General features: G+C 34.0%; 1 pseudogene; it reads left to right on the forward strand.

Annotated features, from left to right (window-relative positions):
• LOC149549479 (putative fatty acyl-CoA reductase 4) overlaps nt 1-27,932 on the forward strand; it is a 57,461-nt pseudogene that overhangs the window by 5,962 nt on the left and 23,567 nt on the right.

The raw sequence follows: 27,932 nt of genomic DNA on the forward strand, positions 1-27,932 counted from the left end.
ATAAACTTATTTCCCTTTGATCTCAGACTATGTTATAGATAACATATATAGCTAGAAAAAATCAAAAATAGAAATCAGCTTTAGAAAAAGAAAAAAAAAATTATAATGATTCAAATTTTAACTCACCTAAAATCGATATTTTTCATCTCCCACCACCTTTTTCAAAACAAATCTACTCTAACCAGGAGAAAAATTATACATACTAGAAGAGGACTCTCTCCTCTAGAACACCATATATTTTTTGCATTTTTTGATATGATTTAATATTTTTTTCTTCCTCAAAACTGACATCTTTTCGAGTGTTAAAATAAGTGATTGTGAATTTTTTTAATAAAAATATATTATATCTAATTAAAATACTATAAACTATATATGAGAATATTCTTGACTCTAACCTCTATAAAATGGTGTTTATATGTTATTAAAAAAATCATAAAAAATAGTAAGAGTTATTGAAACACCACTTTTCTGAAATATTTTTATTTCTTTAGTAATTAGATACAAACTAGTGTAAAACATGCATTTAATAGACATTTCCAATTGGAAAAGTGTAAGACCATATATAACTTAGCTAGAATTAATTTATCTAAATCATATGTTTGAAGAAAATTGACTTTTAGATAGAAATACTCAAATCTAGTCGTTCTAATAAGTCATCCTAAAAGTTGACATAGCTTTGTACTTTTACCCTCTTCTATACCATATTTTGGAATTATAGAAAAACAAATACATGCTCATCTCTCATACCCTCTAGGAACTTTCTTCCATTAATAAAACTTATTATGGAAACTTACTACATATTGTTTCTTCTATATCCTTCAATGACTTTAGCTTATGTCTCGCTCCATCATTTGTCAAGGAATAGGTATACGCATGACCATCATGTACAACACACCTATAAAACTGTCATGGCATACCCATTAATATAAGACATACATCCATGGGTATGATATCATATAGTATCTCATCATGGTATCCCTTGATCTTGAACTTCACTAGGAATTATATATTCATTGAATATAACCTTGTGATCATCCTGCACCCAGGTGATCTGATATGGAAGTGGGTGTTTCTGTATCTTGAACTTTAAATTTGTGGTCCCATATCCTGTGACACCAAATTTCTAGTGCTTCCACCATTGATAATCACATCATAACACTTATCATCACACTTGCACCTAGTACAAAACAAGTTCCTCATTTTCTTAGGTTCATTCTCACCACTCAATAGAACTCTTATGTTAACTATGACTTCTCCTCTTTTAGCATCTTTAGATTGCAATGATTTGATATTTTCATCCACATTTGCAACTCTTAATTGACCTTCAATCATCCTATCTTTCCTTTCTTTGTATTGAGGACATTCATATGCTTAATGACCTTCTTCAATACAGTGAAAACATGTTTTACAAAAACCTCCTCTTCTTGATACTTGTCCTCTTTCTCTTCCTCTCTAATTTCTATTACTTTGATCATAGAAATGATTATTTCCCCTCTGATTCTGATTTCTATTAGCGTCATCCTTCTTTTTCTTATCTTCTTTTCGACCTCCATAAGTGTAATGCCCCTACCGGAGATCCTTGGAACAAGGATGAATAATAGCCAACATATTTTTTTAAAGAACAAGCATGGAAAAAAATGGCATCAACATGCAATCGATCATAAGATCACAATAGAAAACTTAACCAACTGATGATCTCCAAGTATCACTACTTGTCGATGCTTTCAAACCATCAAAGAGAAAAGAGACAATTGAGAAACCTAGAATATGCAATCAGACGAAGCCTAGAAAGGTGAGCAAACCAAAAGAGTACTCAAAGCACCTAAACATGTTTCCCGAAAACTAGCAAAGATACCCCTTATTTTCCACGTAAGGAAACACAAGCCTCTAGAATCACATGAGAGAATACCTCTTCACATGAGGAAGTGTGTCGTTGCATGTGATCTAAACTATTTTATCACACAAGGAAACTCAATTGCACAAGGAAATGACAAAGTTGGCCAACAATATTCTCATCATTGTGACCTAGGCTTGTGCAAGAGAATGTCTAGCTCTGTGCAAGTGAATACCATGTCTCGTGCAAGAGAATACAATATTGCACAAGCATTCATCATGCTCCATGCAAGAGAATGGTTTTCTCATGTGAGAGAACATATTCTCATGCAAGGAAACCCCTCTCTAACATAAGGTTTGACAACAGTAAAAAGGAAGGCAAAAGATGAAGTGAAAAGTAAAATAATTCCTCCACATCGGGGAGTACTGGATCCACAAACTAAGACTTGGAGACTCAAATACAGGAAATACAAGAAACCATGCCATAGGAAGGAAAAAACATTTATCCATCTAATCCATAACATCATATGAAATAACATTTACAACATCAAAATGTACATACATGGTTCATAATCCAAACATCATATGAAGGAAAGCATAAAATGACTAAGCACCAAAACATCTAAAACTTGTTCTTGGTTCCTCCCAACTACAATGGCATCATGAAACTGCATGCATCCTAGCCATCCCCTAAGTGTAACATCCCAAACTTCCAACTAGATAGTTGGAGCTATCTTGTGAGGGTGTTACTATTACAAACATAATTAACACCATAAGAACAAGAAGATATACCTTGCTAATCCAACAAGCATAGATACTCCAACTAGTAGTGAATCACACCATCTAACCATATGCTAAAAAATCATAATAAAGGAATGCATCAAATGAAACTAACATCATCCAACATGATATCCAAACATTCCAATTAAAGCATTAATGACAAGGAAATGTACTTCGAAAACCCTAAATACCAAGTGAACATCAAGCATCGATCTCAACTGGAAATAGACTATCTCTGTAAATCAGTCCCCACTAGTGGTATAAGTAGCTACGCCTCCTACCCACATGGAACCCATAGGTCCACTCTTGTCATGTTGATGGAGATAATGATCCAACCACAAACACACATAAAAAAAATGTCCATGGATAACACTCACGCTAGACAATAAAGAGGACTGAAACCAAGATTATGTGACAGTGCAAATACAATAGGTGTTGGTCAGACCCTCTATGGGTCAACTATATAGGGACTTTGGTGGAGAGTAAGTTTATTGGCATGATGAAGCACAAGATAACTATCATATGGAAACACTCCCCAAGGAAGCCATCACACCATGCCCTCAGACAAATGTCGTACAGACACATGCCCTTGGATATACCATCAAGCCCGTCCCCTCATATCACTATCGAGTACTCACATTTTAATTATCTTAGATTTATTACCAAATAATTTATTCAATTATCACTTTTTTAGAAACTTCTTCATGCTAACCCCTTAGGAAGAGTTCAACAAGGTTACAAGAGAAGCCCCTCCATTGTCTACCCTACATACCCATGCTCATCACACAATGAGTGTCCATAAGACGTGCATATTCCCCACCCAACCCCAATGAACATAACTCCACCAATGACAACTAGGAGATCGAGCCTCATAAGCACTCAATAATGCACATGCACATGATCCTGTATGGTACACCATTAACACGAAGATCATACAAACAAGGGCTAGATGAGAACACGAGCAAAATAACACTCAATAGAATACAAGATCGGGAGTAGAAATGTGGCATGCATCCTAACATCCTAATGCAATAGTGGTCAGATTAACATCCTACAAATAATCTAAATCTACAACCAACATCATGCCAAGAAAATTGTGTGCTATGCAAATCAAGGTAAAAACCTCAAAAACCCAATGTTGATGAAAATCAACAAAAATAAAACTCATTCTACCCTTGGGTAAATGAGCCAGATAAATCCAATAAAAATTGGGTTTGAACATCATATGCAAAAATGACTAGCATAACAGTGTAAAACCCTAAATCCTCATACCAAAAAATGGGGAAATGCTCATATCCACCCAACCAAGTAGATCTAGCACTTAGAAATGGAGGGGAACACTAGTTCTCAACCTCTAAATAAATGGCTAACAAAAATAGAAGTAGAAACAAACCTAAAATAGTGAAATAGGAGAACCCTACCTGATAGCCAAAAGGGAAAATACGAGAATCTTAACAGTAAAATAAAAATCCCCTAGAAACTATCAAAAATCACGACAATCCAAGGTTTCCCTGAGCTAGATCAAATGAAACTAATCTCATGATCATCCCACACCCGTAGCTCCTACAATGAACAAAAACACAATCCTACAGAAGAGAATTGGAAATTTTCTCTCAAATTTCTATTTCCAAAAGTGAGAAGTGAGGAATAAGATTCCTTTTTGGATATATATTTACTTTTCAAGTGAATAAAGGATTAGGGTAATTAACAAGGTCACCTAGTTAAACCCTTAATCAACCCAATTGAAAACAGGCTATTCCAAGTAATGGGAATTCAATTATGGAAAAGCTATCAGGAATTAAATTAAATTAAATTAAATTAAATTAAGCCCTTAATTCCCTTAAACCAAAACTCACAAAATTCTTTGATAAATTTTACAACAATTCTGAACCTCTAAATGCATAGACATGCTCACAGGTCTAATCACATAATACAAATAAGTTCGAATGTATTAAATCACTGGAGGGTTTAATTTAAAAAATTAAATAGGATACATTGACCATACAGGGACAACATTGTCTAAATATGAATAGCTAAATCACTAACTCCATGTGCCACTTCCAGGGACATAAATCCTACATACTAAACAACGTGATCAAGTGTAATTGCATATAATAATATAGTCAAAGTGATAAATGCATTAAATCACCTAATTTAACCATTTATTTAATTGCACTGAAATAATCCATTTACATCACTCACTTTCACATAAAACATTGAAGAAAGCAAGAATGAAGTAAATATCTGACAAGTCCAACATATCATAAATAGAGGATATGTCTGAAAATAGAATTACTAGATATCATCAAAAAATATCTTGTATCAAAAAGGCATCATCATGCAAATATGATCAACTAAACAGCATAGTAATTTAGTATCTATGATACAAGTAATCAAAATATAACATCTGACCATCAAGTCATCTCAAATGTAAAATAATGTGACTAATAAAGTATCTCTCAGATCAAAATATAACAAGGTATAGATTGCAAACACAAGATCCTCCCCCACTAGGCATATGCTTACTCCTGGAAGCTTGCAAAAAGATAGGGGTATGTATCTCTCAATCATGTAGCCTCCTCCCAAGTATCATAAATCTCATCACTGGCATCCACTTGGACCCTTTCCTGCTCTATGTCCCAACCTCTCAGGGTTAGCCTCTGATGTTGAAGAATACATATGGGCTCCAAAGAAAGTTGCATGTTCTCTACCTACAAAGCATCCCAATAAAAAACATGGGTCACATTGGGAATATACTACCTCAAAACATAAACATGGAAAACATCATGGATGCATGATAGGTAAGGTGGCAATGCTAGTCGATAAGAAACAAGACCAATCCTCTCAAGGATCTCAAATGGTCCAACAAAATGTGGGGCCAACTTAGAGCCTTTCCCATAATGGATGGGGCTATTCCTTAGACACACTCTCAAAAACACCACATCACCAACTAAAAAGTGATGATCCAATGTATGGGCATCTGCATTTTTTTTTTGCTTGTCCTAGGCAGTAAGAAAATTCTCTCTAATATGTACAACCTATTGCTCCATATCCTGAAGCATCTCTGAACCTAAAAGTATTCGACCCTCCAAACAATCCCAACTCAAAGTGGTACGGCACAGTCTACTGTACAAGGCCTAAATAGGTGACATGCCAAGAGAACTATGATACACATTGTTATATTCAAACTCAACAAGGTATAACTAATCCTCTCACTTCACATGTGTTTCCATCACATACATGTGAAGGATGTCTTCTAGAACCTGGTTCACTCTCTCTGTTTGACCACCGATCTCTGGGTGGTGAGCCAAACTAAAATTGAGATGCGAACCCAAAGCATGGTGGAGAGATGTCCATGGTGCTGAACTAAATATTGGATCTCTATCTGATATAATCCAATAAGGGATTCCATGCAATCAAGAAATGTCTTCCAAGAAAAAATGTGTTATAGAAGAAATTGTGAACAATGTTCTTGTGGGTGAAAAATGTGCTACCTTGGACAAATTTTCCATTATCACCATGATACAATCATGTCTTTGTGATGACATAGGCAACCCTATGATAAAATCAATAGATATAGTATCCCATTCCACTCTTGAATGGTATGCAGTTGCAAAAGACATGTCAGATACTGATGCTCTGTCTTCACTCTCTAGCACTTGAGACATCAAGAAAAAAAATCAGCAACATCACACCTCATCCCTGCCCAAAAGTATAACTGTCTAAGATTGGCATGCATCTTCTTGATTTTTGGATGTGTGGAATATGGTGTGCGATGTGCTTCTGAAAAAATCAAGTTATGAAGATCACCAAAAACTAGTACATAAATACACCCCAAGTGTCACAACATTTTACTAGACTCTAGAAAATAACCTGAAAACCTTGCCTCAAGGGTACATTCATACTCAATCTCTGCCCTCACCTCTTGATACCATGTGTCACTAGGAAAAACCTCCAAAATATGACCTCACAAATCCACTCCCAATGGCAAAACTAATATCTCATGTCACCTTCTACTCAAGACATCTATGACAACATTTTCTTTCCCTTTTATGTAGTGAACATCAAAGTCATACTCATATAGGAACTCCATCTAGTGATGTTGTCATGCATTCAAATTTTCCTGAGTAAAGATATATTACAACCTCTTATGATCGCTATGCAACTCAAAACTATGTCCCAAAAGGAAATATCTCCAACACCCAAGTGCATGCACTATGGCCACAAGATCCAAATCATGGGTTGGGTAGTTGAGCTCATGGTATTGGACTTTTTTGAACTCATATGCAATCACATGACCATCTTGCACCAACATCAACATTGCACCAACACCACACCAACATTGCACCAACAAAGCATCCATGCGAACCACAAAATCACCTACAAGATTAGGCACTGCAAGGACTGGTGCACTAGTCAAACGTTCCTTAAGAGCATCAATGTTGTCTCACACTGGTCTAGCGAAACATACTTCTTCCCTTTCCATTGAAGAGAAGTGATGGGATAAACCACACGTGAAAAAACCTTCTTGAATCGATGGTTGTAACCCACCAATCTTATGAAACTACGAACCTCAAGAACAATAGTGGGTACTGGCCAATCTATGATAGCTTAGATTTTCTCAAGATCCACTACAATACCATCACCTATGATGATGTGCCCCAAATAATTCACATCTGACTAGAAGAATCCACATTTATCCAAGTTTCCATACAACTGGTGATCTCACAAGCACTGCAACACCTCGCATAAATAGACCTCATGTTCCTCTATAGTCTTAGAATAGATCAATATGTCATCCAAGAATACAATGACATGCTAACCAAGGTATGTGTGAAATGCTTGATTCATCAAACTCATAAACATCGATTGTGCATTGGTTAACCAAAGGGTACAACTATGAACTCATAATGCCCATAATGTGTATGAAAAGTTGTCTAATGAATGCCAACCTTGTGAATACAAAGTTGATGGTATCTTGACTTAAGATAAATCTTTGAAATCACTCTTGATTGATTCATCTGATCAAAAAAGTCATCTATCCTTAGCAAAGGATATCGATTCTTCACCGTCACCTTATTCAATTATCAATAGTCAATGCATAAATGCAATGATCCATCTTTCTTCTTCACAAAGATGACTGGTGCACCCCACGGGGATACACTAGGATGAATATGACCCTATGGCCAAAAATTCCTCTAATGGAAATCTAAGATCACTTAACTCCTAATTAGTTATGTAGTAAGGAGCTTGTGATATCAACTCTGCTCCTAGAATAAGATTGATCTAAAAATCAATGTCACATTGTGGTGGCATACCTGGTATCTCATCAAGAAACATTTTTTCATACTCACGAAGGAGTGGGTGATCATCAAGTTTCATAGTATGGCTCTTGGACTCCTCAAGCTCACTAGCAAAGGCTGCAAACATCTGACATCCCTTATACACACTCTGCTTCAGCTGATTAGCTGAGATCATCCAAAGTGGTACTAGTCTCTAGACCCCTACAAGCTCCAACTACCTACTTGTGTCATCAACACACTGTACCAACTTACGTTGGCAATCTATATTCTCCTAATGGGTGGCTTACCAAGCCATGCCCAACACAATATCATATGATCCTAGAGGTAGGATGTGAAGATGCATTGTGGTGGTGAAGGTACCCAAGTCCAATTCACAACTACTTGCCATGGATTCCACAGCCACTTTGGATTTTGTAGCTACCTCAACTTGCCACCTATCGACTTGTCATACCAACACTAGCCCACATCATTAAAAAGAGGATGGTGAAATAAAATAATTTGAAGCACCTGAGTCAAATAATATTGAAGATGAAATACCATGCAACATACCTATAGCCTTGATTACGATACCCTAGTGCTCAACTTGATGGTTGTCAACAGCCACAAAAACTTGATGGGTTCTACCTGTATCTCTCACAGTAGGCTCCAACCTAGCTACACCTCTGCTAGGTTCTAAAGATGTCTTTGAAGGAAATTCCACTACTCTATGGCCAAGTTGGCTGCATGAGAAATATGCTCCTTTGATACCAAAGCCCTATCCACATCCACCCTAAGAAGCACTAGAATAAGGTGCACTCCCCTTGCTAGAGTTTTTTTGACTACTCTAAGATGGGAAATTCTCCTAGGATTGGTTACCTATACTCTAGTCATGCCCCTTTTCTCATATGGAACATGTACTCTGTCCACCCTTAGACCAATACTAAAGGTTATGTCACCTCTGGCGACCATGACCATTATGTGAGGGTGCTGACTTGATTTGACCATTTCCTAAAGACTGCAACTAAGGGAATTGTACATCCTACCCTAAAGTATGTGCACTCTAGCTATGAGAATCTGATTTACTACTGAACCCCTTAGCCATATTACTCTTTGCAATCCTTTCCTTTTTGGCAGCAAAGGAAAGTATCCTAGGTTGATGCATTTGAACATCTCCAATTATGGAGTCCTTAAGATCTTGGACAAAATATTGAGTAAGGACTACCTCATCATGGTTATAGCATGAGTACTACCCAAGCTCAAAGAATATCATTTCATACTAATCTACTAACATGTTCCCTTGTTTAATCTCATGGAACTCATTAGCCTGAGCCTCCCTAAATTAAGGGGATAGGAAACTCTCTTTGAATATCTCCTCAAAGATCTCCTAGGTGAGATCTTCTATATTGATCTAGAGTTTCTACCCCTCAATATTCCACCAAATAGATGTGTGGTCTCTCAACTGCATGACAACATAATGGGCTCTCAAGTTGGTTGCATGTAGATACATGGAAAAGCAATGTTCCATATCAAGTAACCAAGTCTCAGCCTTGAGCCCACCTCCCTTTCCATCAAATCATGTTGGTTTATACTGTTGAAGGGATTTCATCATGTCCATGTGGATGGAATCCTTATCATCATGGTCTTAGCCTCTCTAATGGTGCCCTCTACCACCAGGTGGTGTGCTAGAATATTCATGCTCACTTTCTTCTTCCTCTCTATGATATGACATATGGGAATCTCCATGGTGAGATCCCTCTTCCTTGCCATGGTCATGTTTTTTTTCCTTTACATGAGGTCCCAACTAAGCTACAATATCTTGTAGCAAAGGAATCAATTCCCTAATGCCACTATGATCATTGTTACCCTTCTCTTCCCCACCATGTCTCTCCTCATGGTGTTCTTCTTCATTATTATTTCATCAGTTTTTACCCTAGCCACCAAGTCTACATGTAGGAGGCATCACTAAGGAAGCAACAAGATAAGGGTTAGAGTCATACATAACAATCATAAGAGTCACAAGCATAAGCTAAAATAAGATACCAATGTATACAAAAATAATAATATCATTATGGGAGCATAACATAGAGATCCCAATGTTGCAACATAGGCTCTGATACCAGATGTAATTCCCCACCCAGAGATCCTTGGAACAAGGATGAATAATAGCCAACATATTTATTTTTAAAGAACAAGCATGGAATAAAATAGCATCAACATGCAATAAATCATAAGATCACAATGGAAGACATAACCAACCAATCCAAACAACCAACAATCTCCAAGTGTCACTACTTGTCAATGCATTCAAATCATCAAAGAGAAAAGAGATAGTTACAAAATCTAGAATCTATAATTTGATGAAGACTAGAAAGGTGAGCAAACCAAAGGGTACTCAAAGCACCTAAACACATTTCCCAAAAACTAGCGGAGATACCCCCTATTTTCTATGTGAGGAAACACAAGCCTCCAAACTCACGTGAGAGAATACTTCTTCACACAAGGAAGTACATCTTCACATGAGGAAGTGTGTCACTGCATGTGAGAAAATACTTGAATAGAAGGAAAATAAGAAAATATAAGATTTCCCTTCTTAACCCTAATTTCCAAAAGGAATGATCCAAATTTATTAAGCACAAGAAGATCAATGCATAAATGGATCATGTAATGGAGAATAGGGAGAAAGGAGGTCCTCTGGTCCTTCTATTTTAAGGAGTATGTGCTTAAACCTTGAAATAGATAAAAGACATACTAACCTTAAAGTAGGAAAATGTTGATTTCTGATGTGTGTACAATTTTGAGAAATTCTACAACCTATTCCTAACTAGAAATGTCGAGATAGAGAAAACCCAAAAATATTGTCATTTTGAAGGGAGGTTGACCTTGACCCTGATAGTGGGTCACAGTCTTGCCCCAGGGCATAATTGAACCCCAAAAAAGTCAACCTTGACCTGTACTGCTTTGACAAAAATTATGTTTGTGGATCATGTAAGTTTGACGAAAAGGGTATCCAAATTTTCTCTTCAATTCATTTTTCCACACCTACATCTGCAAGAAAAAATGGTTTTTTTGTTTGGATGAGGGGTTTGCCTTGGTCAGACCCCTATTTGGAATCAACCTTAATAATAGAATTGAAATAAAGAATGCTAGCAAGTAGTAGAAGTAAATCTAATAATGAAGCTATGATACTCAATAGATATGCAATTGTATTTTAAATGTAAATAGGTATATTGATATGAAAGATTGAACATAACATTAACAAATGTAAATCAAAATATCCATGATTGTATGTTTAGAATCCACCTTGATGAAAGAATATATAGATCTCAAAGATGAACAAAGGATCCTGAAGGAAGATCACACCATCATGATGGCTAGATCTAGGGTTTAAATGATGAATCTTGAATGCTTGAACCAAATCCCTTCAAAGGCTTGAATGCTTCAATCCTTGATCTTCAATGGAGAACTTGAATGCTCAAATGATAGAATAATTTCTAACTTGAAAAGTAGGTAGATGCTCATAGATAGTAATTGTTTGTAGATCATCCAATATCATTATGTGTCTTCTTAGAGAAAATGAAAGGAGGAGGCTTCCTTATATAGTGATCTAGGGCACAAACTCCTAGAGAAGGCTGACATGAGAGTATTAAATTCCAATTAATCTTAACCCCCTATAAATGCACCTAAATTAAATGTAATTTAAGATTCTATCATTTTGAAACCCAAAATAGCCAACCCAAAAGCAGGAAAAGAAACTTTTTGAAGCCTAAGATCCCAAAACTCCTAGAAATTAAAAATGAGACATAGGGTTAGGGACGAGGTCAACCCTAACCTAGGTCAGGTTTGAGGTTATCCTTGTCCTAGGTTAGGGTTGAGGTTAGCCTTGATCCATTAGGTTTTCCTTTACCTAGAAGTTAAAGTCCTTAGTCACACAGAGCAAGTTGTCAAAAATAGGCTGGAAATAGAGAGAGAGAGAGAGAGAGAGAGAGAGAGAGAGAGAGAGAGAGAGAGAGAGAGAGAGAGAGAGTCCTTAGTCACACAGAGCAAGTTGTCAAAAATAGGTTGGAAATAGAGAGAGAGAGAGAGAGAGAAGTAGAGTAGGGGAAAATAGCCAAATCCATGCAAAAAATAATTCAAGATGCTTGATATGACCCCAGAACACTTACTCAGAGGGCTAAACACTCTTAACATGGAATTTCTTCCATTTTAAGATGATACACTACTTTCTCATGTGAGGAAATACCAAGGTTGGCCAGCAATACTCTCGCCATTGAAACCTAGGCTTACACAAGAGAATGCCTTGCTCCACATGAGTGAATACCATGTCTAGTGTGAGAGAGTAAAATCTTGTGTATGTATCATGCTTTGTGTGAGAGAATGGTTTTCTCGCGTGAGAGAACACATTCTCACATGAGGAAACCCCTCTCTAATGTGAGGATTGACAATAGTAAAAAGGAATGCAAAAGATGAAGTGAAAAGTAAAATAATTCCTCCACACTAGGGAGTACTAGGTCCACAAATCAAGGCTTGGACACTCAAATACAAGAAATACAAAACACCATGCCACGGGAAGGAGAAAAAATATATCCATCTAATCCATAACAACATATGAAAGAACATGTAGAAAACAACATTGTAATGTACATACATGGTTCATAATCCAAACATCATATGAAGGAAAGCATGAAATGACTAAGCACCAAAACATCTAAAACTTGTGCTTAGTTCCTCCTAGCCATAATGACATCATGAGACTACATGCATCCTAGCCATCCCCCAAGTGCAACATCCCAAACTGCCAACTAGATAGTCAAAGTTGTCTTATGAGGGTGTTACTACTACAAACATAAGTAACATCATAAGAACAAGAAGATATAACTTGATAATCCAACAAGCATAGATACTCCAACTAGAAGTGAATCACACCATCTAACCATATGTTAAAACATAATAATAAAGGAATGCATCAAATGAAACTAACATCATCTAACATTATATTCAAGCATTTATGAATAGTTGAATCAATAATTCCATGTGCCACTGCCAAGGACATAAATCCTGCATGCTAAATAACATGATCAAGTGCAATTGCATATAATAATATAGTTGAACTAATAAATGCATTAAATCACCTAATTTAACGATTTATTTAATTGCACTAAAATAACCCATTTACATCACTCACTTTCGCATAAAACATCACAAAGAAAGAATGAAGTAAATATCCAACAAGTCCAATATATAAATGTAAAAAAATGAAATGTATGAATACAAAATAACTATATATCATCATAAAACATCTTCTCATATCAAAAAGGCATCATCATGCATATATGATCAACTGAATAGCATAGTAGTCTAACATATATGATACTGGTAATCAAAATATAACATTTAACCATCAAGTCATCTCAAATGTAAAATAAAATGAGTAATAAAGTATCTCTTGTATCAAAATATAACAAGGTACAAACTACAAACACAAGAGGCACTACAATAAGCCCATCTGTTAGATCTTCCACAAATACCTCTTTCACTTTGCCTACTCTCAAACTTCTTGTTCATATTTTCCTCTACTCTTAGGGAAAACTAGTATGCATATTTGATATGTTCATTTAGACTAGACTCAAATCTTCCTAAATGTTCAACTTCAACTCAATAAGGTAATAGGAAACTTTCTCCTTGTCAACTTTTGCACAGCCTATTCTGTTGAGGACTCGATAGAACTCATTTGTATACTCCTAAACATATGTGTGCACATCATTCAACCCTTGCATTTTCTTCAATAGATCAAGCTCATAATCAATGGGAATGAATTTTTTGCTTCATTCTATCTATCATCTTATGATTTTCTCTTTTCTTCTTCTATTTTTCTCCAATCGAATCATCTGCCACTAGATCTTTGCATGGCCCTTCACCCTAGTCATTGCAAACTTGACCCTATCAAGATCCTCAATATCTTCATACTCAAAATGTTCTTTTGACTCATTGATCTAGTTGATCAATTCCTCTATGTCAAGATTTCTCAAAAATGTGGGAACCTTAATCTTAGATATTTTCTTCAGCTTGTAAATGACCTTGAAAAGCCTTTCTTTCTCTTGCTTCATAATTTCACCTTCTCCTCCATGATCAAAATATCATTTTTCCTTACTTTCATCTCTTAAGGCAAGACTCATACCTCTATGAATTTTTTCTTATAATAATTTCATTTATCTCTAGAGAGTTGTAATCTCAGGTGGCACAACTTCGGCACTTCCACCATGTTCCCTATTGATCTCTTTAGTTTTGTTATCTATTAGTGTCAAAAACTTAGTCATGTAGAAGGAATAATTGGTCAGTCATCAGTGTGATTGAATCACTCTATATAGGTTGAGTTATGTATTCGTTAGACTTGTAAATAATATTGTATATGTTGAGCTCTATAGGAGCCTAGAAAGTCTATCTTCACCAAGTTCAATCAATGCTAAGTAAAGTAGAGTGAGTTGTTATTGAGACATGCAGAAGGAGTCCAGCTAGTTGAGGTTGAGTGTTGGTAGGTAGAATAGTTATGATCAAGCATCAAAAATTGTATGTATCAAGTAACACTTTTTGAACAAGAATGTTTGGAATTGTCTAATGTCCCACCAGGGAACCCAAAATAAATTAACCTAAAGTTTTGCTAATTTTGTCAAACTTTTTTTTTTTAAGACAATAACTTAACAACAATAGATATAATATAGTGGAAGCAATAACATACACACATACATCCATCATAAATAGATTACATCTCCTAAGGGTCCCATGATGTTGAATCACATTTAAGTTTTTATTAATACTAAATCAAATACATAAAAAATCTACATCATGGAATAACTATAAGTATGAATCCATATAAATAATATACAATTATAGGATGCCATGTGGCCATAATTAGAATGCACAATCATCCACTATACAAGTCATAGGGTATGAAAGACTAGAAGAATATACATCATAAATAATATTCAACATCTCATAAGATCTCTAATAAAAAAATATAGTACAACAAAGTATAACCATCCAATAGAAATATAAGATCAAATCGAAAGGATCAACTACACAAGCACATCCAACAACGACATCCAATGGTTAGATCTCAATGGTATAAGATAAATGCACTACCACCTAACCTCATGGAACCTAAATGGCCCACTCCCACCACGTTGAGGGGATAAACTCAAGTCCCATACATGAATCAATCCACAAGTCATATCTAATATCTAGGTCAAAGAAACACTTGAAAGAAAACTATTTCAAAGGGTACCAAGACACAAGTATCATATAAACCCAGAGGCAACAAAGACATGTAGGAAATATACTATGTAAGTGGGAAAGTGTCATCATATGAGCCAACTCTAAGGTTACCCTGGAAGCCTCTCCAGACTCTACCCCCCTAGTGTCTCTATGTGGCATCAGTATCCTTTCATATAGACAAGTCATACTAATAAGTCAATTCTAAGGTAACCCTAGCAGTCTTTCAGGACTCTAGCTCCCTAGTGACTTTATGTGGCACCATATCTTCTTTTTTTTTTTAAACCCATTTAATGAAATGTTATCACTTATTAAAACAACCTACAATGAGTTATCTAGGCATCCTCTTTAGGGCTCTGGCCTCCATTGCAAGCCATTTCCCAACATAATATATAGATAACCTACCCTAAGCTTAGTAAAATAAAAAGATCTCATAAGATCATAAAAAACACATTAGTTCTTAAATAAGCAACTAGAAAGCACTAAAATATCACTGATCAAAATCGTAGATTTCACCAATATAATCATCCTAACAAGATTGATCCAAAATCAAGTACACATATACCAACCCATGACATTACATGACATCACCAAAAATAAATCACAATAACCACCTCAATCCTAAACGAGCAACTAGAAAGCAACCCAAAGATCATTGATCGAAGACTCAAAGGCTATACCAAAAAAAGTCATCCCATCCACCTCAATTATACACAAGAAATTGGAAAGCACAACAAAACATCTGATCAAACTCATCATAGAACACACATGACACATCACCATGGTCAGGTATAAAAGATCCTAACCAAAACAAGTCATAACATCATCATAGAACAAAATCCCCAAGCCCCTGGTAAACATCCTGACTAGTCAAAGTACTAAGTCAAAACCCAAACCCAACATTAGTAGACTACACATCACATAAATTACCAAACAATGTTACTTTCATAATTCATTAGGTTTTGGAAAAAAGAAAGCAAAAAAGTTCAATTTTCACTTATTAGTTTTCAAGTTTTCATTTTCGTTTTAAAAACACAAAGAATCAATAACAACCAATGTTTCAATTTTTGTTTCTAAGTATAACAGTTGATAATGTTTTCTATTTCAATTAGAGTTTCGGTTTCCATTTTCCTCAAGTATTCTTTCTGTTTGAGTTTTCCTAAGTTCACAAATATGATAAGGTTTCTTTTGTATACAATTATTCCACAACAATTAAATCCTTTCTACAATAATGTTCTTCATAACATAAATACTCTTAATTACAAACAGAAAACATCTATTCATTTGTATTAACATGTAATTATGTATATAAAAATAATTAATTAATTAAAATATTTTTATTAAACAAATTTATTTAATTAAATATTATTATCAAAATACAATAATTATTATTAATTATTAATTATAATATTTATAAAATTATTAATAAAATAATATTTAAATATAATTAAATTTTTAATAAAAATAAATATTAAATAATATAATATAATTATTAAATTATTAATATTAATAATATTAATATTAATTATAAATATATTAAAACTATAATTATAAATTACATTTAATAAAATAATAATTATATATAAATAATAATAATAATTAAATCGCAATTCATACCATGCATTTGAAAAGCAATCTCCACATGGGGAGACTAGATAAGGTGCAACCGCTTTGGCAGCGATCTACCATTGTAGCCAAGAGGGAGGGGAGTTCACAGTCCCCTCCCTCTTGTTTAAAATTATTATTATTTATATAAAACAAATAGAGCCCCCCACAAAAAATACAATTTGTTCGATTTCCAAGACATAATTTGTGTGATAAAAATTATCACAGTAAAACATTTACTATGGTAATTTTTATTAACATATTTTATTTATTTTTAATTCTCCCATATAGATATGCTGGAGAAAACCTGATTAAACAATCATATATTGCATTTTGAATTTTGATTTATTTTCCAAACCCTACTCAATTAAATTACCAATTCTCTAAAATGGAGAAAATGAGGGTTTCTAATTTCCAATTTATGTATAGATTTTTCTCAATCGAAGAATAGTAGTTCAAATACAAGGGTTTTAAAGTTTTTGGTTCATTTACAGATGTCTTCAAAAAAAGAGAACAATAAAGATACAAACAAGGGTTTCAGATTCTTAATTCATTTACTAAGGTTTCTCAAACAAGGGTTTCAACCTAGAGGAATTTTGAAAACAGAAACACAATAGACACAGAGAAGACAAATATTTTCAATGCCAGAACTAGTGCACAAAACTCACAAGATCCTACTTGGATCTTATGCTAAATAACAAACACACAAAAAACATAGAATTTTCCTTCTCTTTTGAAAACCCTCTTCTCAAAAATTGGCTCCTCCAAACTTGTCTATGGAGAAATGAACCCTAATTTCCATAAAGAGTTTTTCCCCAAATTAGGGCTTTGATTGTGCAATCACGCGAAACCTCCTTTCCTTTATTATTTTATTATATTTTAATGTCATGCACCAACTTTTACATTTTAACTAAAATATCTTTATTAAATTAATTATTTCTCTCTTTAATTAATTCACAGACATTTTTAATCAAATATTTATTAATTTAACTAATAACATTATTTAGATTTTATTATTAAAATAAAACTCTTAAATAATTATTATTAAATTAAATTAATATAATTATGCCAAAATTAGAAGTAATTAAATCTTTTAAATTTGATTACTTTATTTAATTAATTTCTTAATTAATTAAATATAATTGAATATTGAATCTTCTTTATTAAATTTTCCATTAAATTATTTTTTAATTTGATTTAATTATAACTGAAAATCACAATAGACCCACAAAACCAAATATGACAACTCAACTAAAGACTAAGAACATAATCAAACTCTAGGGTCAAAATCATGAATTCACGTCACTTGACGAATTCAAATAGCTAAACAACTCAGATACTTGTCCTACTTTCTAGGACAATTGGCTTAGGTTAGGGTTTGGACTCAAGAATTATCTCCACACTTTTACCATTGAGATATTGTGATAGGGTACGCTCATCCTAGCAATTTAGGGAAGTTGATACTCAATGCCTGCAATCTACATAAAATCCATGCATGTACATACTCATTTATTCTAAACTAAATAGGAAATGGTGAGAAGTGCATCGTTTAGATCCTGATTAGCAAGTGACTACGACTCCCTTCCTCAATCAAGTCAAAAATGTCATACACAAAATAAAAAATGCAAGTATACCATACACATGCAAGTATGGAGTAAGTAACCAAAGAAACTGCATATAAATCATCTCTCTAACTATCATCATGTGATAACTGAAAATCACTAAATGAACATATATATCATCATAGAAATAATCATCAAATAATTGAAATACCTACATGAACATACATGTATCATCATATAAATAATCTTGAACACATAAAATAACTAAGTATCAAGTAGCTCATCAAATAAATCAACTAAGTATGACATAACATTTAATCAATCTAGTAACCAAGTACCAATAATTATAAAACATAATCATAAAATGGCCTAAAAGAATCTAAAAATCCAACAGAAAAGTCAACTAGGGGTAGGCATTACAAATGGCACAAAATATGAGGTAAACCATTTTGGCTCGACATCTAAATGATATTTAATGATTATAGAGTTTGTTATGCATTTGGCATGGGTCACTAATATCTATCAAGAAAAGTTAGCCAATCAAATTAAGAGGAAAAAAAGGGAAGCATCTAGATCGTTGATTATATTCTAGAGAACTCTAAAAATGTCTATTTAAGAGAAGATCCAAACCCTATTCCAAAATTATGTGAAGGGTGGTGAATAGATATGCAAAGGAATTGTATTTTGGAGGATGCAAGTGAAGTTGTGAAGCAACGGAGTAAAGAGACCAAGTGAAGTAGTGAAGTTTAGAGAAAATATATATCAAATAGGAGATCATATTAGAGAGTGGAAGGAGAAGATCCAAAATCATCATTGAGAGTGCAAATTGAAGGATTGGGTATTGCTACATTTTAGCAAGTGAATCAAGGTAAATCTCTTTAAAAAGTGGTCCTAATAGGCCTTAGTAAACCTCCTAATAGAGTTCTTATTTCATTGTAAGTTTTAAATCTTTTAATCAAGGTAGACCTAACAGTCTTGTAAATCTCTTAATAGAGAAAAACTTTTAGATTGGTAGATCATCAGAAGTGAACACATTTTTAGCCCTAATAGGAAAACTTTGTTAGTGCAATAGTAAAGATTTGTAGGTGTCATCCCCACCCTAGTTTTACCTTCACCTTGGAGAGTTTTTGGGTAACCAAAATCTTTTGTGCTATGTGTTTAATTTCAAGCTTATGGATGTGATGAATAGGTAGATTTATTTCATCATTTCAAGTTTAAGGTTATGTTATCAATAATCTAAATATAAGATGGATTAAGTGGTTAATATAGTTAAGTTGTTCTTTATTTTGAAGGATAAAAGTTTATTTGATCTTGATTCATGCCCCCCTCCCCTCCTTCCCCCTCTTAGTATATCACTTTTCCAATAAACTTCCAACAATTGGCAACAAATATTTGTTCTCTTAGAAGAATTTTAACCACTTGAGAGTTGAGATCTTGGAGATGGAGGCTTAAAAATTGGGAAAGACTATCGAGAATCAAATGATTGACATCTAGATCATGTTGCAACAACTTGAAGTAGCAAGAGAGGAATTGAAAAGGTCCTTAAAGAAAAGAAGAGAGATGGATATCTAGCAAAATGAAACAGTTTATCAAGAAGTGGATACTAAAGGAATGTTTGATAATGGAAATTCTAGTGAAAGTGATGCAGCTATAGTAGATCTATTAGAGAAAAATAACATTCTACATGAATAAGCGAGGGAATTAAAGAGAGAACATGAGATCCAATCAATAAGACTATGTGAAGTGACTGAACAGAAAAATAAAGTTGAAGAAGAAAAATTCATGGAAGAAGAAGACAAAAGAAAAATGGCTACAAGACTTGATCAAAGATTATCTGATGTGAAAAAACTTACAAACAATTAGCTAGACATGATAAATCAATTGCTACTTGCAAATCAGGAGCTAAACAGAAAAGACATAGAGATTGCAAATCTGAGATCACAAAGCGACTAGCTAAGGAATGAATTAATATCTAAGAAGGAACTCTTGGAGAGGATGAGCAAACCTAGTGAAGCTATAAGATATTTTGAAGAACTGATGAGATCACCAAGGTCACCTAGTGATACCTCTAGTTTAGGACATAACAAGCACTCTTCATCTACTAAAGAAGGAGAATCATCCAAGAGTGGAGAGAAAAGAAATGCAAATCCAAGGGACCAACCTACATGCTATCAGTGTGGAAAATTTGGACACACAACAAATATCTGCAGAAGCAAGATTGGTAAGCAAAATACTAAGCCCAAGTTTACTAGTAATTGTTTTAATTGCAAGAAACAAGGTCAAGAAAATGAATGTAGATCAAATGTTAACAATACACCTATTGCACCTAGATTTCAGGGATATTGCTACAATTGTCAAAAGTATGGACATAGAGCACAAGAATGCAAATCAAAGGCAAAGTCTGACTAGACACCCAAAAATGCACTAAAGAAAGATAACTCCTACAATTTAGATTACAACATATGGTATAGTTTTCATTTTTGTGGAGAATATGGTCACATTCCAAAGATTTGCATAAGAATACACTTTAGAGGCAATTACAAGAAATGATTGAATGGAAGCTTAGTTTGTTTTAGTTGTCACAAGACTGACATGTGAACAAGAATTGTAGGACCCAAATACTAGCACCAAGAAATGAACACATCAACAAAAAAGGAAAAATGGATGTAGAAAAAATAAAGAAGGAGATGAACCAAACCTAGAAGAAGAAGGTAGAAGCTGGAAGCAGTGGAACAAGTAAAGCCAAGATCACCCAATCTAATGGAGAAGGTGATCACAGTACCTTAAACTGATCAAGATAGGTATGTAAGAAACTACTTATTCAAAAGTCATATCATACATCAGTCCCTAACACAAAGCATGTCAAATCTCATATTTGCATAAGATAAGATGCATTAGGACATATTTGCGGAAAGAACCAACCAATGAAATCAACTACACTATCAATGTCAAGCATTAGCTTTATTATATGTGTTGATCGAGCGTTGCAATATTGACCAAATTCCTACAACAATCGATCTAAGGTGTTGGCCAAGTTAAATAGTTATTACCAAGTTGTGTAGTGGAGACCAAGTTAAACAAAGGTGTAATAATGACCGAGACATCTAGATTCCACCTAACGAAGTACACAGCATTTATGAGTGTCATAATTTGAATGAATAAAGGTGTATAATGAAAATTTAAATGTATTCTACACACCTTGCATTTAGATTTTGAGAGCCAAAGCAATTTGAGTGAACTGTGAAATGATTCTAAAGGCAATTGCTAGAAAATTTGTTGGTGAAGTGCAATCAAGTGTTGATTGTTAGAAGTATTGAGTTACTCAAGAAGTGAATCTCAAAACCTAAAAAAATAAATGGCATTTGGATCAACATCAGCAAAAAAGAATCAAGGCAAAGAGGTTAGTAATGTTCAATTGGTGAAGAGTGACACTTTGTCCTCCACCTAAACACCAAGTTGTTCCAAATATTGCTATGAAAGGAGACTCAATGGGTGTATTATCATTGATACCACCTAGGATTATTATGATTCATGATGTATGGATTTGTGATGTGTAAGATTAGTGAAATTGGAGACTATGAGATTGGAATGGCATATTAGAAATTGTGTGATGAAGGAGTTTTAAAAGATGAATTCAAGGTTGTGGAGAAGAAAGGGTTAACACTCACCCTAGACTTTTTGATAAATTTGAAAGTTGAATGGATTAAAGTGGTGTTGAGATGAATTCACAATATGGATTTATGGCTAGAGAATGGGCTAGTGAAAATCACAAAGAAGATTATACATACAGTCACATTGTATCCTACATTTGAGAAGAAGAAGACCATGAGATGCCAGATAAAAGATGCTATTAAGGAAAACACTAAGGCCAAGTGGAATGGTCATGGCATTTCAATTTTGAAGTATCACAAAACCATTGATAGACTTTTCTATATGTCTGATTGCACACAAGTTTTACCAGTAAATCTAACCGAATAGTGTTTCATGTATGGTAGTAGAGCAAGCTTGGAAGATTTTGATGAAAGATCATGGGTATTATTTTTTTGAGCTCCAATGGTTGCAATTGGTAGAGTATCTTCTATCAATGAGGAAAGTGAAGAATTCAACATGTAATTTTGGATCACTAATAATGTGCATCTTATTTTATGTTCAAAATTATTTTTCTACTATTGGTAATGTTGTTTGGGAGAAAGGGAAACATGTTACTAGACAGATAAGTGAATATATTGCAAATCTAGGAGACAATTTTAAAAATGTATTGGATGGATACATCTATGAGTTTAAATAGAAGATGAGAAGAAGAACAAGGATTCCTACATCCTTAGTAGATAAGTACTACAATGATGTATTTTTTATAGTGGACATTAATTACACATATGTTCAGGTAATTAAGCTGAGAGTGGCCTGGCTTAAACCATTTGCTTATGAAATTGATATTGATGATGTAAGTGCAGCAATCACTACATTGCTTGCCAAGGAGATTGATGCAAAGGCCAAGCCCTTTGGCAAATATGAGGAAGAAAAGGCAAGGACAAAAATAGATATTAAGATTTCTTCATCTAATAAAAAGAGGAAAAAGATGATAAAAGACCTAAAAGATAAACTAGGAAAACAAGTCAAAGGTGAAAGACCCTTATTGATAAAACAAGGACTCGAAGAAGATAGAGAAAGTTATGGTGATGCAAACGAAGAGGAAGAAAGTATAGAGAAGAAGGGTAAATCCCTAGCACTTATCTCAACACAAGCAAAGAAGGCCAAGAAAGTCACAATTATAGAGCCTAAGGTGAAGAAATATGTAAAGAAATGTATATCTAAACCCCTCTCTCCTCCTACACCAATTAGACCAAGAACTAGGTAAGCTATAGTAACAAGTGTTGAGATGCCTTTGAGAAAAGGGGTTGCTAAGATTACAAGACCAGGTGAATGTTCAAGTGGCACAAGCAGTACAAAGAGAAAACTATCAACCACTAAAGGTCAACCTCAATAGAGGAGAAGGAAATTCATTGTCCAAAAAGATGATGATGAAGAAGATGCAGACAAGACAGAGTCATATGAACCTAGTCACTTCCAAGTTGTAATACATAGAAAGCTCAAATTAGTTGATGAGGTCTATGACAATAGTAGGAATTTTGCAGGCTTATCTAGTTTTAAGCTCATAAAGTATGGAACACTAAGTGTAGTAGATAAAACAAAGGTAAAAGAATCCATGTTAGACATGATAGCTAAGTTTAAAACTACACCTATAGAGATAGGTAATAGTATACCCAATGAGTTGTATAATAGAATTATGCCAAATGGCAACATGCAATAAAGACTGAAAGGTAGATTAGAGAAGGAACACTAGCAAACACAATGCCTAAATTATCAAATAAGAAAATCACATTGTTTTTGGGGAAGTATACGATTAGATTTGTTCCTAAGTGTAGAGCATTTTTGGTTTTGTAAAATAAGATTGAGGATGTTGTAAAAAAAAGTGGATTAATATGGAAGAGCATTTTTTGTTTAACCACTAAAAAAAACTCATAAGGATGATAAAGGTAAGGGTATTGGGGATGTTGAATTCGATAATGATCAAGATGTGTACAATGACCTATACACACTTGAAGAAGCTATCAAATAGAAGGTCAAGGAAAGTAAGAAAGACATTGTAACAATAGAGTGCATTCATACTAATGAAGAAGACACAGGTGTGCCAAAATCACAAGAGCAAGGTAACTTATCCCCTATTCATTCAACCACACCTAACACTCTAATATTGTAGAAAATAAAGGACTATCCTAAGATAGGAGAGACACCAGTTCCAGTTTTTTACTCTACTAAACATATCTAGCAACCATCTCAAACATAGAGAGCGGTCGAGGAGCCTGTGAAGGAAAATGAATACACATAGGCACTAGAAGAAGAGAAATAGCAAGACAAAGATTCTAAGGTAGATCATTCTACTATAGGTCAACAAGGACGACAAGTCTCAGGATCTTTATTAGAGGAAACCATGGAGACTAAGCCAAAAGAAAAGGTGAAGGAAGAAAATAAGATTTATGTATCACATATAGAGTTGAGTATGAGAGCCCACACTCCACCCCTAGCTACTTCAGATTCCACATTTGCACAATAGGAGCAAGTCCCTATAATAAAAATTGTGACAATTTTTATTTCATTGCCTCTAGCACTGATACTTAGGATAGATTAAGTAGTGAAACCCCTTCACCCACTCTAGCCTTAGTTGTGGCAAGTAGAAATACACCCAAGAAGAGTAAAGTGAAGAAAAAAAAAGATGATTTCTCCAAGTAAATTTGTTACTTTAGATGAAGTGATTGAATTACCTAACTGGGATTTGAATAATCTCTCATTTGAGTAGACAGTTATCTTGCAAGATATCCTAGCAAGAAAGAAAAGGCAAGAAGAAATGAGGAGAGAAAAACAAAAAATGCAAGTGTTGCATGATATAAAGGATATATTTGTTGATGTATTTGACATTTATCATATTGATGAACAAGCTCCTATTATCTCTCAGTTAGTGCAAATTGTTGAAAAAGTAAACACTAAGGATATACAGACAAATGAAAAACTAATGGCCTAGTCAAAAAAGAAGTTTGAGAAGAAAGTACTTGAGAGTTTCTACTATAATTGTATTGAAGAAAGTTGAATTCATGGAACTTGTATAGAATCTAGAAGATCCATACAAAACTCTTAAAGTTGTATAGAATCAAGTTTAATGCATTACAACATATTATTCTTTGTACAAGGGAGGCTAGTTGAGCTACATATTGTAGACAGACAGATGAGGGATAAACTTGTCTCCATACACTCTATGTTAATACCTCATTTGGAGGTAATGCAACGTGAGTTAGCTTCAACAAAGGATCTAGTATATTCATATCATAATATTTCTACTATTGATAACATGATTGACTTGGTTGCAAATTTGGAGACCAAGATTAAAATTTTGGAATCAATTAGAACCACATGGGATCATGTTGTTGTCATGATCATCCAAACTCACAAACCCCTTATTGATAATTATGTTTTGATTCCATCCTCCCAACCCCAACAGTAGACATGAGTGACAAAATTAAGTGAAGGAATGGAAAAATGATAACATTCAGAGAATACATGGACAACAAAAGATAGATCAAAGGTATGAAAAAGCTACATCAGAGTATTTGAGTCATGTAATATTTTTAATGTGTATATGTGTTTGATATAAAATTTCTTTATAGTCCTATATGGACTGAGTCATAGACATAGGGGAAGTACTATAAGTTTTTATATTGTACTATAATGATGTAATCATGATAAAGTATTTTTGCCAATAATGTCAAAGGGGGAGATTGTTGGTCTATTTAGTATTGTTGTCTATTAGTTTCAAACACTTAGTCATATAGAAGGTAGAGTTGGTTAGTCATCACTGCAATCAAGTCACTCTATATAGGCCTAGTAATTAATTTGTTAGACTTGTAAATAATCATGTATGTGTCAAGCTCTATAAGAGCTGAGCAAGTCTATGATCGTTGAGTATCCCTATGGAAGTCAAGTTCACTGAATGTCAAGTAAAGTAGAGTGAGTTGATGTCAAGCCATACTAAAGAATTTGAACTAGTTGGGGCCAAGCATCAGTAGGTAGAATAGTTATGACCAAGCATAAGAAATTGTATCTGCCAAGTAACACTATTTGAACAAGAATGCTTGGAATGAGACAAAATATGAGGTAAACTATTTTGGGCCAACATGTAAATGACATTTAATGATTATAGATTTTTTTACACATTTTGATATGGATCACTAATCCCTATAAAGAAAAGTTAGCCAATCAAACTAAGAGGAAAAAAGGGAAGCATCTAGATTGTTGATTATATTCTAGAAAAATCTATAGATATATATATTTAAGGGAAGATCCAAACCCTATTCTAGAATGATGTGAAGTGTGTTGAATGCATATGCAAAGAAATTGTATTTTGGAGGCTACAAGTGAAGTTGTGAAGTAACATTATAAAGACTGAGTGAAGTAGTGAAGAGCAAAGAAAATATATATCAAATAGGAGATTATATTAGAGAGTGGAAAGAGAATATCTGAAATCAACATTATGAGTACAAAATGAAGGATTGGATACTGATACATTTTAGTAAGTGAATTAGGGTAAATTTATTTATAGAGTAGTCCTAACATGCCTAAGTAAACCTCATAATAGAGTGCTTACTTCATTGTAAATTTTATATCCTTTGATCAAGGTAGACCTAACAGTCTTGTAAAGCTCTTAACAAGGAAAACCCCTCATAGGGTAGATTATCAGAAGTGATCACATTTATAGCCCTAACAGGGGAACTTTGTTACTACAATAGTGAAGATTTGTGGGTGTCCCCATTTTCACCTTCACCTTGGAGGGTTTCTGGGTAACCAAAATCTTTTGTGTTATGTGTTTACTTTTAAGCTTATGGATGTGATGGGTAGATAGATTTATTTCATAATTTCAAGTTTAAGGTTATGTTATTCATGATCTATATGTGAGATGGAATAAGTGGTGAATATAGTTATGTTGTTATTTATTTTGAAGGATAAAATTTTAATTGATCCTAAGTCCCACATCCACCCCACCCCCTCTTAGTATCTGACTTTCCCAATAAACTTCCAACAATTCCCTTCATGGAGGATTTTTTGTGCTTGTCACTAAAACCCCAAACCATGGTCCTGATACAAATTGTCTCACAATCAGTGATCTATCTACACACTCAACTAAAACCATAGTCATGGTGCAAATTGCTTCACAATCAGCAATCTATCTACACACTCAAGAACTCTTGCTATGATGCCACTTGATAAAGGCTACACCCCTTAATACCACAAACACATAACAGAAGTAGAGACATAACAATAATTTGCACAAATAGAAAATCATGCTTCTTATATCTCCAAAAGTATGAAATTATAGATTTTGGATATATAATATGCAAAGTCACAAGAACTTTCTTTACAATATTTTGCAAGACAGAGTTAAAAACTACCACCTAGAACTACCCTAGACAATCACACTATCTTCCTTATATAGGCATTTTTCTATCACTTGGGAAGGTTCTAGATATTTATCCCTAACCCTTGAGGTCGACTAACCCCTAGATAATTATTATTTTCATATTTATTAGATAGAGTTAGCTCAAAACAATTACAAATTTTAATTTTAGGTATCCCAACTTTCAAAGGTTGTAACTTTTAAATTGTTGCTCCAATTGGCTATTATAGCCACTTTTCATAAATGAAATCTCTTGATCTACAATACTTGAGGGTGAAGTTTCATCTATTTGTTGGTATATCTAACTATTGTTGTCTATTATTATTAAACACTTAGTCATTTACAAATAAGAATTAGATAGTCATCACTATGACCGAGCTACTCTATATAGGTCGAGTCATGTACATAAGTATGTATGTATCAAGCCCTATAGGAGCCAAGTAAGTGTATGGTCAACAAGTATTTTCTATACAAGTTGAGCTCAAAATCAATCAAGTAGTTCAAAGCATACATGTGTCGAGTTACATAGTATGTGTCGAGCACAATAAAAATTGAGCAACAACAATCTTGAGTATTAGAGAATAGTAAAGGTCTAGCAAT

The sequence above is a fragment of the Cupressus sempervirens genome, chromosome 7 (genome assembly GCF_028749045.1).
Source record: "Cupressus sempervirens isolate cs-2001-9-10 chromosome 7, ASM2874904v1, whole genome shotgun sequence".
Classification (NCBI taxonomy): domain Eukaryota; kingdom Viridiplantae; phylum Streptophyta; class Pinopsida; order Cupressales; family Cupressaceae; genus Cupressus; species Cupressus sempervirens.